General features: G+C 44.7%; 1 protein-coding gene and 1 pseudogene across 4 annotated transcripts in view; one reads left to right on the top strand and one right to left on the bottom strand.

Moving 5' to 3' along the window:
• HECW2 (HECT, C2 and WW domain containing E3 ubiquitin protein ligase 2) overlaps nt 1-15637 on the top strand; it is a 1325610-nt gene that overhangs the window by 42045 nt on the left and 1267928 nt on the right. The window lies entirely within an intron of this gene.
• LOC134947028 (5S ribosomal RNA) lies at nt 12548-12666 on the bottom strand (annotated as a pseudogene).

The raw sequence follows: 15637 nt of genomic DNA on the forward strand, positions 1-15637 counted from the left end.
TATGAAGTGAGGGAGCCAGGTAGAAAAATCTTCCAGAAATTGTTTGGGATGCCCAAGTGAGCGATAGATAGCTTCCTACACGTAGAGAGAAAGGAGAGTAAACCCTGATGGAATGTACTTCAAATGATGTAAATGTGAGTGACGGAACCTGTGGTAGAACAGTGTATGCAAAAGATTGGGAAAGTAATAGTCCAACTCCACCTCCTTTATGGTTACCAGGCCGGATGTGTGTGTGTGTGAAGTGAAGACCACCATGTGCCAGACTGCAGGGGAGGCTGTGTCTGATTGTGTGAGCCAGGTTTCTGTTATAGCCAGAAGTTTGAAGTTGTTAGCTATGAAGAGGTCATGGATGGATTTTAATTTGTTGCAAACAGAGTGTGCATTCCATAAGGTACATTTTAGTGACATGCTACTGCATCCTACACATTAGCACCAATATGAGGACATCATTTTTATCAGCACTTGCATATGGGATGTAGTGATGTGACCGGCATCCCACACCTCTTTGAATCCCAGCAGTCGTCATGCAGACTAGCAGGGACTATTCCCACTCGTGGGTATCCACGACATCCACAGTATGGGAATAGAACCTGTGGCGAGCGCAGCTCACCACCCAGCCCACAAGGGGCTTGTTGTGCTCCCCCCACACTCCAGAAACATAATGGTAGGTTAACTGGCTTCTGACAGAAAAAAGAAAACCTACTGTGTATGTGTCCATTTCAAAGGGAATATAGGGGTTAATTCAATTCAACGCGAATTGAATAGTGTCAGGAAGGAGCTCCTGGGAGCTATTCGAGTCAGCATGCTGCTATGTTGGGAAATACCAGTACTCGCTGTCATGACTGTAGTTTTGTGAACCCGGCATGTATGTGAAGTCCGTGCGAGTAACTGGAGGACTGTGTGTATATTGGCTGGTCTGTGGGAATCTGTGAGATGAAGAGCTCAAGGAAGACTATGGACGATGAAGTAGGTACAAAACGTAAGATTTAATGGAGTAACGATAATTCACAGAGGCTGAGGTTACCCCAATGACTGAACTGAGGATCGGAGTTAATAATTGTAAAACGATGCTGTAGCACTCTATATGAAGAACAAAGACTGTGGCTGTGACTTTAAGACGAGGCTGAAGAAGAACTGAAGACTGTGGCTATAACTTTAAAACAAGACTGAAGAATACTGCAGCTGTGTCTTTAAGACACGACTGAAGGATACAGCGGCTGTGTCTTTAAGATGAGACTGATACTGGATATAACTGATAACACAACTGTAATCCGGACTGGGTAGCAAAAGAGCAGACTTTTACAGGTACTAAGGTAACAGTGTTACCTCTTAGGGAGCTCAGCTACTAAGCTCACACTGAGCTGTGTGACTCAAGGAACTGGCAGCTTCTGTAAAACAGGTCTCTCTACTTATACCTCTTGGTCCTTGGTGATTGGAGTAAGGTGATTTAGGGAGTCTCAGGCTGGCACAGGATTGGATCGCTCATGGTCAGGTGATCAGACCCTGTCACGTCAGTACTCCAGGTTGTGAGTCCTAGCAGGCTGCACATACACTGAAGCCTGAACTTCTTAAAATGAACAGAGGATGCTGGCTTTTAGGCCTAAACTCCAGATTGCTGAACACAGTAAGAATTAAATGCTGCTCTGAGCTGACTACTGATTATTCAGAAGAATTCCTACTCAGGTGGCTTAATCAAGAAAGCAACACTGATTTTCAGTCTTCATGCTGAGCTGAAACATATGCAGGTTACCGGTAGGGTTGCCACCTCATCCCTTCAATTTTGGACACATATTAATTACACAGGTTCAGTGGCTGATTAAAACCAGGTGAAATGGAGTCTTGAAGTCAGCCAGCCACAGAACCTGTGTAATTAATATGTATCCAGAATTAAAGGGATGAGGTGACAACCCTAGTTATTGGATATGCTCAGGTAAGCCACAGAATATGAGAAATACAGTCAGGATCATGACACTTGCGCCTTAAACAGGGTTTTTAGTCGCGAGAATAGACATTCCTTGACTTAAGTGCCTCGCCACCATGCTGTTTGTGCCACGCTAGGGTGGTGGTGTTAGCCAAACCTCTGTGGTGTGGCCAGCCACCACAGAGGTTTGGCTAACCATTACATGTTCTGTGCCCCTTGGTAAATATATAATAAACCTAATTATTGTGAAGTATAATGTAACATATGTATAATGCATAAATCCATTGTACTAGAATAGTCTGGAACTTGATCCCTAGTAGGGGAGGAGGGCCCACAGGCAGTAGGGCCCACCGGTGGTTTCCCCTGTTCCCCTGTGGGCCAGTCCGACCCTGCGTGTATAGCAGGGACAGCTGTTATGCCGACAAGCAGGCACGTAGAGTGCCAGCTAACAGAAAGGCGCCATGAATACCTACCTGCAGTGAGTTTGTCCAACTTGTCACAACTTGGTCTCTGTTGGTCTCAGCTGGTGAGCTGAGTAAGGAGGTTACTGGTTGGAAAGGCAGCAGCAGACGAGGTGGACGAATATAGGACGTCCTCATATAGTAAGTAACACCGGATGTTGGCAAGACCTAACCAGAGGCACAAGGTCTAACCCGACAGTGGTTTTCATCAGTGACCTCCGCCTATGGGGATTTGGCTTTGTGGCACGTGGCAGGCAGGTTTGCGGCCCTCTGGACAGGTACCCAGTAGTTAGTAGAGGAACTGGAACGAAAAGATACTAGAGATAACCAATGTCACTCGGTACTTGAGAACACTGAAGTAGTAATCGATGTTATTCGATACTGAAAATAACCGATGGCACTCTGTACTTGAGAACGCTGAAGAAGTAATCAGTGTTAATCGATGTTGGAGATAACCGATGGTAATCGGCACGGGAGAACATGTAGAGATACCGATAGTAATTGGCATTGGAGAAAACATAGAAATATCCGATGGTAATCGGCACTGGTGAACACTTAGAAATATCTGATGGTAACCAGCACTGGAGAACACCTAGAGACAACAATGGTATCGGCACTGGAAGACACTGTAAGCACTGGAGAATACTGTGAAGCACTGGAGATCCTAGTGAGGACACAATCAGAACAGCAAACAGGAGCTTGAATTCACTAGAGAAAACAGTTGTTCAGAAAACAGTTGTTCAGGCCACTTCTTGTTCCCAGAATCCTGTTTATATACCCTCAGGTAACTTGTTATTGGTGAAGAGAATCAGCTGAGACACACCAGCTGACAAAGCCAAGATGGTAGCAGCCAGGTCCGGTTTTGGAGGGAACTCTGGACTAGGTCCAAACATCAGAAAGCAGACATCATGGCATACTTGCCTACCTGACCCTCTCCATGAGGGAGAAAATGCTCTGTTCCTGGACTTTCCTGGTAATGTATGATTGCCATCACCTGTGGTGAAACACCTTTCTTATCATTAACTAGCTCACCACAGGTGATGGCAATCATACATTACCAGGAAAGTCCAGGAACAGAGCATTTTCTCCCTCATGGAGAGGGTCAGGTAGGCAAGCATGCATCATGGAGGACAATGGAAGACAGCGGCAGCTGCTGGAAACTTCATGTGGATACAGTGAACAGAGAGAACAGAAGCTGTACACAGGATCCTGCCGATTACTCACACAGAGGAATCCTACACAGATGGATTAAGCAGGAGAGAGTAACACAGACACATGCTACAGCTTGAAAACTGAAGTCTGCATGGAGCTTGCAAGATTGATGCTGGCCATACATTAGGACGACCCGCATCATCTCACGATTTCCCCTGAACTCCTCCGGAAGCTCCCTGGCAGTCCCAGCTTCACGATTGCCAAACAATGTGCTAAAAACCCGTCGTTAAACAATCCATCGTGTGCCTCACAAAAAAATAAAAAATACAAGGAAATGTCACTCAAAATCGTACGATGCATCGTATGTGCCTAAATGGTACGATGTGCATACGATAATATGGGCTGAATGTATGGTCAGAGGATGCGACATTCAGCCTGCGGGACTGCACATTGCATCTTAATCGCACATGATGCATCATACAGGGTGTCGATATTGTGCATTCATACACGATATCAACCTAATGTATGGCCAGCATGAGATAAATCCTGAAACCCATGCAGAACAGGAGGTAAGGTACAAGGAACACTAAGGGGGAGATGTACTAAGCAGTTAGCCAGTGGAGAAGTTGCCCATAGCAGCCAATCAGCATTGACGTACAGTAACATTTATAATTTGCATACTCTCAAAGTATACATAGTAGCTGATTGGTTGCCATAGGCAACTTTTCCACTGGCTCACTTTTCCGCTTTTATCACTGCTTAGTACATGTCCCCCTTAGTACATGCACGAAACAGTCCAGGATCCTGACACAAACACAGTGGAGTGGTGACAGGACCCCACTTTGCCTGCCAACTGACCATTATGTTATTCCATCTCTACATATTGTCTATGGTTTAGCAACTCTGTCATCCAACTGTACTATCCATATACAACATATGTATATAATTATTTTGCCCTTTTAGGCTTTGTGATTGTGGATGATCTAGTGTTGTGCTTGGCTGATACGTAGGATTGAGTAAATAGTGATTGGCATACGATGGGTGTTATAAGCAAAAAATATATATTTTTCTAAAGAATTATATAGTCTGCATAATCCTAAAGATGTATTAAATTATGTGGCCCTAATATATATGATCTGTTGTTGTGCTTGGTTGATACGTAGGATTGAGTAAATAGTGAATGGGTGTTATAAGCGGAAAAAAAATATTTTTCTAAAGAATGATATAGTCTCCATAATCCTAATGGTGTGTATACATATATATATATATATATATTTTTTTTTTAAACATTTACCTTGATGCTGGATATTGCACGCTGTCTGGCAAATCTCGGGGGTAGGGGTTTGCTGCTGCCATTGCTACGGTTACGGTTGTCAGTATCCAGATGACCAAAGTTACCTGTATGGAGAGAGACACGGGCAAAGTGATAATAAAATAAGAATTGGTGACTTTATTACAAAAGAACCTGGACACAAATAATCATTCAGAGTCCAAAGCAGGAGAGACGGCTGAACGCCGGTGATGATAAATGAAATGTAGGGTGACTATTGAGCTGTGGAAGTGGTTAGTGAGTCTATATTATGGCCAGGGAGCCAGTATAATAGTTTGTAATCAGACAGTGTGGCAGTTTTGCCGATGTTGCGGCTACTGAGCTGATCTAGTAGTAAGTTTACAGAAAGTGCGGCGATTGCGCCGATGTTGCGGCTAATGAGCCGATATTGTAGCCTGTTAGTTGAAGGTGCGGTGATTGCACCGATGTTGTGGCTAGTGAGACGGTATTGTAGTTTGTTGAAGGTGCAGCGATTGCGCCGATGTTGCGGCTAATGAGCCGATATTGTAGCCTGTTAGTTGAAGGTGCGGCGATTGCACCGATGTTGTGGCTAGTGAGCCGGTATTGTAGTTTGTTTGTTGAAGGTGCGGCGATTGCGCCGATGTTGCGGCTAATGCCGATATTGTAAGCCGTTAGTTGAAGGTGCGGCAATTGCGCTGATGTTGTGGCTAGTGAGCCAATATTGTTGTTTGTTTGCAGACGATGCAGCGATTGCGCCACTGTTGTGGTTAGTGAGCCGTTATTATTGTTTGTTTGCTGAAGGTGCGGCAATTGCGCTGATGTTGTGGCTAATGAGCAGATATTGTAGTTTGTTAGTTAAAGGTGCGGCGATTGTGCCGTTGTTGTGGCTGGTGAGCCAAGATTGTAGTTTATTTGCTGAAGGTGCGGCGATTGCGCTGATGTTGCAGCTAATAAGCCGATATAGTAGTTTGTTTGCTGAAGGTGCAACCGGAGGCTGGAAATGCAGGATCCAGACGACCACCAGGCAGATCTGGAAGATGCAGGTACACAATCTGGAGAAAATGTGGTGGAGCTCACTGCAGGTGAAGTATCTGGTTTCACCAACCTTCAGATGAAAAAGGTGGCACTTCAGCAGAGCTGACTACTAGAAGGATTAAGCAATAATCTCACTAGAATTTGCAGGCTAAAAAGCCTAATATTCTGAGCTGCGTTAAAAAAACATGCATAAAAAAAAAAGCATTGGTCCAAATTCCGGGATTGGAAGCTCCAATTCTGGCCAATTTTAGGCCGGGATCCAGCCGATCCCGGGATTGGCCACCATAGTTCCAATGATTTATGAAACTTAAAAATGGTTGCAGTGATTTTTGAGAGTGCGCACCTTCTTTAAATTAAATGTATGATTTTCTGTTTTAGTTCCTCATCTATAACGGACATTTAATAAAATGTGGTCTAACCATACTCATGTTGATTTTCCAAATTATGTGACATTGTCCCAAATATATCTTTGATCTACCTTTTGTAAAAAAAAAAAAAAAAAAAAAGCTTGTCAGAACAGTAATTACCCTTGAGGCTGTAATAGAAATTCCTCAATCGTTTTAATAAGTACGCATTTGTGCATTTGTCATAGAAATTAAGATAACATTAAAAACAAATAAGACAAAAACTAAAATACAGGCACAAACATAGAATCAGTAGATATGTAGGACCGATTTACATGGTTAAGGTATAATGTAAGACATAAGGGATAATGGGGGTCATTCCGAGTTGATCGCTAGCTGCCGTTGTTCGCTGCATAGCGATCAGTGAAAAAAACGGCTAATCTGCGCATGCGTATGCACCGCAATGCACACGTGCGACGTATGGGTACAAAGAGCATTGTGGTTTAGCACAGGTTCTAGCGAAGCTTTCAGTCGCACGGCCGAACGCAGGAAGTGGGCATTTCTGGGTGGTAACCGACCGTTTTCAGGGAGTGCTTAAAAAAACGCTGGGCGGGTGTGTGACTTCAAAAGCCGTCCCTCCGTCGTTAGAATCAACGCACACGAAGAGTAACTACAGGGCTGGTTTTGTTTTGCACAAAATGATTTTGCAGGCGCTCTGCTGGACAAGCGTTCGCACTTCTGCAAAGCGAAAATACACTCCCCAGTGGGCGGCGACAATGCGTTTGCACGGCTGCTAAAAACTGCTAGCGAGTGATCAACTCGGAATGACCCCTAATATGTAATAGCTTGCGATATGTAAGCTGTCCTGAAATTTCTGCGAGTATGCCCATATTTTTAATGTGTCAGTCGTTTACAAGGCAAAACAGACATGGTTTTGCCTTGTAAATGATTGCCGCTTTAAAAATAAGGGCATACTCGCAGATATTTCCACACATCATAGGCTGCACATCACATATTGTCCAGGATTTGAAAGGCAGAAAATCCTTAAAAAAATAGTATGTAAATCAGATGCAGGCACATGTATAATACCATATCAGGATAAATATCTGTGTAGGTTATGTAGTCTAAATGTCGACCATTATGATGTTGACTTTGTTAAAATGTCAACAGGCAATGTGTCGACATTTTCAGAATGTCAACTTTAGGGTTAGGCTGGGGGGATTTAGGGTTAGGGTGTAGGGCAGACATGTCCAAACTGCGGCCCTCCAGCTGTTGAGAAACTACACATCCCAGCATGTCCTGACACAGCTTTAGCATTCTCTGACAGCAAAACTGTGTCAGGGCATGCTGGGATATGTAGTTTCACAACAGCTGGAGGGCCGCAGTTTGGACATGCCTGGTGTAGGGAATAGGCATAGAGCACAAATACTCATCAGATCGCTGATTGAAGAATTGTAGGTCTGACTAAAAGTGACAATCACAGGACCGGCTGCAGGCTGCATTAGCACATCGTACACACCTATACAATTGTCGGCCTATCTCCTGATATCGGGAGAACGAGCCTTTCATTGTATAGGTGTCTACGATATGCTGATGCAGGAGCGATCGCCAACTTGAGTGTGGATAGTGGTGGCAATTGGCAATCCATTATAAAGCATACTTTTCTTTAGCTCTTTTGATCAGATTTTGTATTTTTGGTTCTAAAACACACACTGAGCTCTATTTAAGAATACCACTTCTGTTTTCTGAAAGCTTAGATAACTAGGAATTGTCAGGTTTCTGGTCAACGGCAATGAGATGGTATGGTCAAATATTGCTGATATGTGCACATACAGATTTTTACCTGTAGAGATTATAAACCTGTATGTTCATAAGCCTCAGAAGAGGAGGCAGAAGAAGTGTGAAGGCTTTGGAGTTGGGAGGGACCTGTATCCTTCTGGCACCGTGAGTTTGAGGGGATACGGTTATTAGGTGACAACACTTAGGTCGACCACTATTGGTTGGCATGCATTACGTTGACATGGTCACTAGGTCGACATGTTCATTAGGTCGACATGTACAAGCAGGGGCGGATCCAGAAAAAAATTACAGGGGGGGGCACCATAAGGGGCGTGGCTTCGTTGGAATGGGCGTGGCTTCGTTGGAATGGACGTGGTATTGCAGGAAAAGACTACCTTATACCCCAGTTTTGCAACCTGCACGCCCAGACGTTGGCCACCACAGGAAAGAAAAATAATCCTGATTCATGCCCCTTACATTATTTGTCATTTTTCCTCCTTATAGTAATGCCCAGTATACATTATGCCACATACTGCAATGGCCCTTAGACATTATGCCACACACAATAATGCACATGACACAGTATGCACACACCGTAATGCCCCCGACACATTATGCCACACACCGTAATGCCCCCGACACATTATGCCACACACTATAATGCCTGTGACACATTATGACAGGAATTGCAATGCCCGTTATACATTATGCTACACACTGCACTGCCCCTGATACATTATAGCACATACAATGTCTGTGACACATTATGACACACACTGCAATGTCCGTGATACATTATACCACACACTGCAATGCCCGATACATTATAGCACATACAATGCCTGTGACACATTATGCCACACACTGCAATGACCTTGAGACATTATACCACAATGCCCGTGATATAGTATACCATACACCGTAATGCCTGTGACACATACCGCAATGCCCGTTATACCCTATGCCACACACCGCAATGCCCGTTATATATTATGCCACACTGCAATGACCCTGAGACATTATACCACATACCACAATGCCCGTGATATAGTATACCACACACCGTAATGCCTGACACATTATGACACACACCGCAATGTCCGTGATACATTATGCCACACACTGCAATGACCCTGAGACATTATACCACATATCACAATGCCAGCGATATAGTATACCATACACCGTAATGCCTGTGACACATTATGACACACACCGCAATGTCCGTGATACATTATGCCACACACCGTAATGCCCATTACACATTAAGTCCTACAGTAAGGCTTCTAATTACTTTTCAAATACCTGCTCGTTGTCAGGGGTTTCATGCACTGGGTGTCATGCTCGTTGCCAGGGGTTTCATGCTCTTGGTTCCATGCACGGTGCCAGGGGTTTTCATGCTCAGGGTGTCATGCTCGTTGCCAGGGGTTTCATGCACTGGGTGTCATGCTCGTTGCCAGGGGTTTCATGCACTGGGTGTCATGCTCGTTGCCAGGGGTTTCATGCACTGGGTGTCATGCTCGTTGCTAGGAGGTAGTCCTTGTTGCTAGGGCTGTGCTCCCAGTGCCACATATGTCCCCAGTGCCAGATATTCCCCCACGGTGCCAGGTACTCACATGCCCCCAGTGCCAAATATAGCCCCCCCCCATGTGCCAGGTACACATATACCCCCCCAGTGCCACATATGCCCCCAGTGCCAGATATTCCCCGACAGTGCCACATATGCCCCCAGTGCCAGATATCCCCCCCCAGTGCTATATATGCCCCCAGTGCCACATATGCCCCAGTGCCAGATATTCCCCCCCAGTGCCACATATGCCCCCAGTGCCAGATATCCCCCCCCCCAGTGCCACATATGCCCCCAGTGCCAGATATTCCCCCCCCCCAGTGCCATATATGCCCCCAGTGCCAGATATTCCCCCCAGTGCCATATATGTCCTCAGTGCCAGATATTCTCCCCCCCCCTCCCTGCCAAATATGCCCCCAGTGCCAGATATTCCCCCCCAGTGCCAGATATGCCCCCTCAGTGCGTCCCCCCCGCTTCCTCCGCCGCCGCCGCTCCCCCCGCTCCCCTGCTGTTAGGAGGGACACGGAGGGCACAGTGCACGCCTCTCTGTGTCCCTCCTGTGTCTCCGGTGGCCGCGGGTCACTCTAATAAAGGAAGTGCTCACGAACGGCACTTCCTTTATGAGACCCGCGGCCGCCGGAGACCCAGGAGGGACACAGGGAGGCGTGCACTGTGCCCTCCGTGTCCCTCCTAACAGCAGGGGAGGAAACGAGACCGCAGACTGACATGCGGACGCTCGTCCGCATGTCAGTCTGCACTAAATCAGTGGCGCCCCCGCACTGCCCGCAGCAATACAAAAATCAACTAAAAATGACAGGGGGGGCACGTGCCTTGGTGCCCCCCCCCCTAAATCCGCCACTGTGTACAAGGTCGACATGAGTTTTTCAAATTTTTTTCATTTTGTGAACTTTTTCATACTTTACGATCCAAGTGGACTACGATTGGTAATAGTAACCTTGTCCGAAGCATGGCGAGCGAAGCGGTGCACTAATTGGGGTTCCCCGTCACTTTACAAAGAAAACTACACCAAAAAAAGTAAAAAAAAACTCATGTCGACCTTGTTCATGTCGACCTAATGACCGCGTCGAACTAGTGACCATGTCAACCTAATGCTTGTCGACCAACAGTGGTTGACCTAATGACTGTCGACCCAAGTGTGGTCGACCTAATGACCCATACCCGAGTTTGAGACCTAAAAGTGTAAAAGCAGCACACAAAAAAGTAGGCTTTTATACAGAAAGAACAGTAATGCTTATGGTTATAATGTATTTATATTGCATTTTAAATACTCTTGTTCAATAAATATTAAAATCTAAAGCCCAGATAATAAATATTAATATCAGTATGGAAATGGCTGGAGACCAGTTCATTGCTGTTAGATGGAGCTGTACTTGCTCTCGCTGGTACAAAGCCAGGACAGTGACAACCACATACTTTAAGCAAACTAAAGAATATGGCAGCTGTTGAGTTTGCAGACAAGTAATCATTTTATTTATAGAAGAGTCACAGTGACAGGTAGCAAGACATGGAAGAACTGACACTCCACACCAGCCAGAAAGCCTGACCGTCTTTCCAGAATGGCTGTAGAGATGAAACACAGAACAAGAATATACATTCTGCATATGTGACATTGATATTCTGACAGTTATTTGTATGCTGGAAGAAATTTGGTCTGGGTAAATGTATATTACTGATAGTTACATAATTATAATTACAAGCATGTGAAAAAGAAAGTACACCTTCTTTCAAATCCGGGGTATTAAAAATAAGGGTATAGGTCTTTATTTAGACATCTACGCAATTGCAATGTTGTACCCAGTAGAGATATTTTTTTGCCACTGCGCTTGTGACGGCGGTCGCAGAAAGGATTTATTCGCAAAATGATTGACAGTAAAGGACCATTAATAGGTGGTAACGGGGAAGTGGTGAATTAAGCGCAGGCGAGTCATTGCTTGCAACTGCAAATCCGTATGTAGTTACAATGGCTCTGGCGTCTTACTTGTAATGGCCAAGCTGTTCGACCGCAGGGTTTCTCAGAAGATCGATATTTGATAATTATGCGTCCTACGGTTGAATCTTTGGGGGTAATTCAGAGTTGATCGCAGCAAAAAAAATGTTAGCAGTTAGGCAAAACCATGTGCACTGCAGGGGTGGCAGATATAACATGTGCAGAGAGAGTTAGATTTGGGTGGGGTGTGTTCAAACTGAAATCTAAATTGCAGTGTAAAAATAAAGCAGCCAGTATTTACCCTGCACAGAAACAATATAACCCACCCAAATCTAACTCTCTCTGCAAATGTTATATCTGCCACACCTGCAGTGCACATGGGGGGTCATTCCGAGTTGATCGCTCGCCGGCTACTTTTAGCAGCCATGAAAAAGCATAGTCGCTAATTTTCGCTTTGCAAGTGTGCAAACGCGCGTGCAGCCGAGAGGGGCAAAAAAGTTTTTTGCAGTTTCTGAGAAGCTCTGGACTTATACTGACAGGGGGAGAGAGAGAAAGCTCTTGTGTGGGTGCACTCTTATGAAAAGAAGAAAGATTCTTCAATTAGGAGATAAAGTAAATTAAAACATATATTTATTTATTAATCCAGATTAAAACAAATACCCGTCTACGATCCAAAAAAGTGTGAGATAAAAAAAGAGAGAGTGTGAGAAAATATTGGAATGTTCTGGTCTGTTAATCACAGGGGAAAAATTAGAAAGGCTGCAGACACATATAGTCTGGCACCCGTTTCTCCTGACCAGTACAGAAGTTCTGTATTAATGAGACCTGAAAAGGGAGGTCAGTATTGTGTCTTAGAAAGACCACCTAAGTTGGGTCAATGCTATACACTTTGCTAGTCACCCGTTAAACCATATGGCATATGTTAGAAATGTATATCTTGATATCCTGACGCTAGGGGAAATATAAGGAAAGAAATATGAGAAGGAAAGAGCAATTAGTGGTGATACTGCTGTTGGTGTCCACCCTTCAGAAGAAGGGGAATAGTTCCTACCCTACAACACTGGGTATTCCCAGGGAGTCTCCTCCCAAGGTACTAATCCAGCTCAACGCTGTTTAGCTTCCAAGATCGGACGAGATCGGGCATTAGCAGCGTGGTATGATAGTAGAGAGGCTATCTACCAATGAGAGTGCACCTTTATATGAATGGAAGATTCAAGAAAGATAAGGCCATATAGTGCGTGGATCTGCTTTCCACGTTAGGCAAGGTAAAACAAATGTCACTCAGTGGCGTTGTATACCCTGGATCGTGGATGAGAGTCCACTGAAAAGTAGTAAGCAGAGAAAAGGATGAAGTGTGCAGATTAGAGCCTATGTGATTGGGTTGGGGGTTGGTATCCGGGGAAGGATAACCAATCAAGGTATGAGGCGTCAGGTGAGTTCGTGAACAAAGAATAAATTAAATATACAATCTTGTTGTGCATAGACATCTATGGGTACTATAGCAAAAAATCATTACTTGGGCAAAGCAAACAAATCAAACATACATAGTGTATAACATACTGCATAGAGCCGTTATAGTCAGGCAGTGTGCAAGGAGAAAAATTAACCTGGAATCACTAGGATTTGTGAGCTATAATATGCACAAAAATTCTGACTGCCTGGTCTGACAGGGTATTTAACATGCCAAGTGAAGATAAGCGCATGTAGAAATCAATAGCAGTGATAATTCAAAATTATGTTGAAAATAAGGAAAAATATACTCATAGGGTCAAATTCAGAAGGCAGGTGGTGACAAGTAAAACCTCCATGACAGGGTCCCGCTGTAGAATCCGTGTTGTAGGGTAGGAACTATTCCCCTTCTTCTGAAGGGTGGACACCAACAGCAGTATCACCACTAATTGCTCTTTCCTTCTCATATTTCTTTCCTTATATTTCCCCCAGCGTCAGGATATCAAGATATACATTTCTAACATATGCCATATGGTTTAACGGGTGACTAGCAAAGTGTATAGCATTGATCCAACTTAGGTGGTCTTTCTAAGACACAATACTGACCTCCCTTTTCAGGTCCCATTAATACAGAACTTCTGTACTGGTCAGGAGAAACGGGTGCCAGACTATATGTGTCTGCAGCCTTTCTAATTTTTCCCCTGTGATTAACAGACCAGAACATTCCAATATTTTCTCACACTCTCTCTTTTTTTATCTCACACTTTTTTGGATCGTAGACGGGTATTTGTTTTAATCTGGATTAATAAATAAATATATGTTTTAATTTACTTTATCTCCTAATTGAAGAATCTTTCTTCTTTTCATAAGAGTGCGCCCACACAAGAGCTTTCTCTCTCTCCCCCTGTCAGTACTTGTACTTTCTAGCTCTGGGCGCACCACCAACAGGGACTATAATTGAAAGGTCCTATTTTCCTTTCCAACAATGTAATTGTCCAATTTTGCTTTTCTACTATCTGTTACAACTTATCATATACCAGTGCCCCGTCGCTCTTCCTTTTTGATATAGCTCTGGAATTACTCAGCCCTTGTGATCACTTCAGTCTTTTTGGTCCCGGAATTGATGTCAGACACCCGCCCTGCAAACGCTTGGACATGCCTGCGTTTTTCCAAACACTCCCTGAAAACGGTCAGTTGACACCCATAAATGCCCTCTTCCTGTCAATCTCCTTGTGATCGGCTGTGCGAATGGATTCTTCGTTAAATCCATCGCCCAGCAACGATCCTCTTTGTACCCGTACGACGCGCCTGCGCATTGCGGTGCATCATGCACAGTAGTGACCTGATCGCTGTGCTGCGAAAAATGGCAGCGAGCGTTCAGGTCAGAATGACCCCCATGATTTTGCCCAACTGCTAACAAATTTTCTGCTGCGATCAACTCTGAATTATCCCCTTTGTACGCAAGAGATGGTTCAGAGACGCGGGTGTAGTACTGTATGCCGGTGGCCGGGCTCCCGGCGACCAGCAAACCGGCTCCGGAATCCCGACCGCTGGCATACCAACAGCGTGGCGAGCGCAAATGAGCCCCTTGCGGGCTCGCTGTGGGCATGGTGGTGCGCTACGCGCGCCACGCTAGTTATTCTCCCTCCAGTGGGTCGTAGACCCCCAAGAGGGAGATAAAGTGTCGGTATGCCGGCTGTCGGGATTCTGGCGCCGGTATACTGTGCACAGGGATCCCAACAGCCGGCAAACTGAAGACTACCACAGAGACGCATCCAGTGGGCATCTCATAACAAGTCCTGAAGGCTGCAACATGTGCATATTTTTGCACAGCCAGTGCGTACAAATTTGCAGATACGAAAGCATTCCCATACATCTCTGAATCAGGCACATAATTAACAAATAAACCATTACAGATTTTACATTGTCATTGTTTTTTGAAACAGAAAAATAAATCATATATTAAAAAAGTAGGTACACCCCATATTTCAGGAGCTTGTACTACCACCTTTAGCTGCACTAACTGGTTCGCTGTATGAGTATATCACTCTCACAACCGGTTTATGGAACTTGCTCTTCAGTTCATTGATGCTTGAGATTGTAATTTTATGTGCAACTCTTTTATTATAGCCATTATAAAACCTTGGGCCGATTCAGACCCGATTGTTGTGTGAATTCGCAAGGCGGATGATTATCGATCAGCTGCGAGTGTGCACGCGCAAGGCCAAACTGCCAAAAAATCCAGCGGTTTTTTTTTTTTATTGCTAGGCGTGCACAAGTCAATTGACAGGAAGTGGGCGTTTGGGGGTGGCAACTGGCCGTTTTCTGGGAGTGTCAGTAAAAACGCAGGTGTTCCCAAGCGTTTTCCGGGAGGGTGTGTGACGTCAGCTCGGCCCCGATCAGCCTGATTCTATCGCACTGTAGAAGTAAGTTCTGGGTTAAGCAAAGACTGGAAAAAACATTTGATGAGTGAGTTGCAAACGGATTTGCAGCTTATCAGCGTTCGCAGAGAATTTCACAGAGCATATGCAGACTTGCACGGGTCGGGTATTCACTCTGTCTGGGCGGTGACTATTCTGGTTCTGAATTCGGTTTCTATTCTTTTGTATCCATTCCATTTCCATTCAGTTGTAGAACTGCTGATGTACTAAGATTTACAGTTGTGCTCATAAGTTTACATACCCTAGCAG

Source organism: Pseudophryne corroboree, chromosome 7, assembly GCF_028390025.1.
Source record: "Pseudophryne corroboree isolate aPseCor3 chromosome 7, aPseCor3.hap2, whole genome shotgun sequence".
NCBI classification, from domain to species: Eukaryota; Metazoa; Chordata; class Amphibia; order Anura; family Myobatrachidae; genus Pseudophryne; species Pseudophryne corroboree.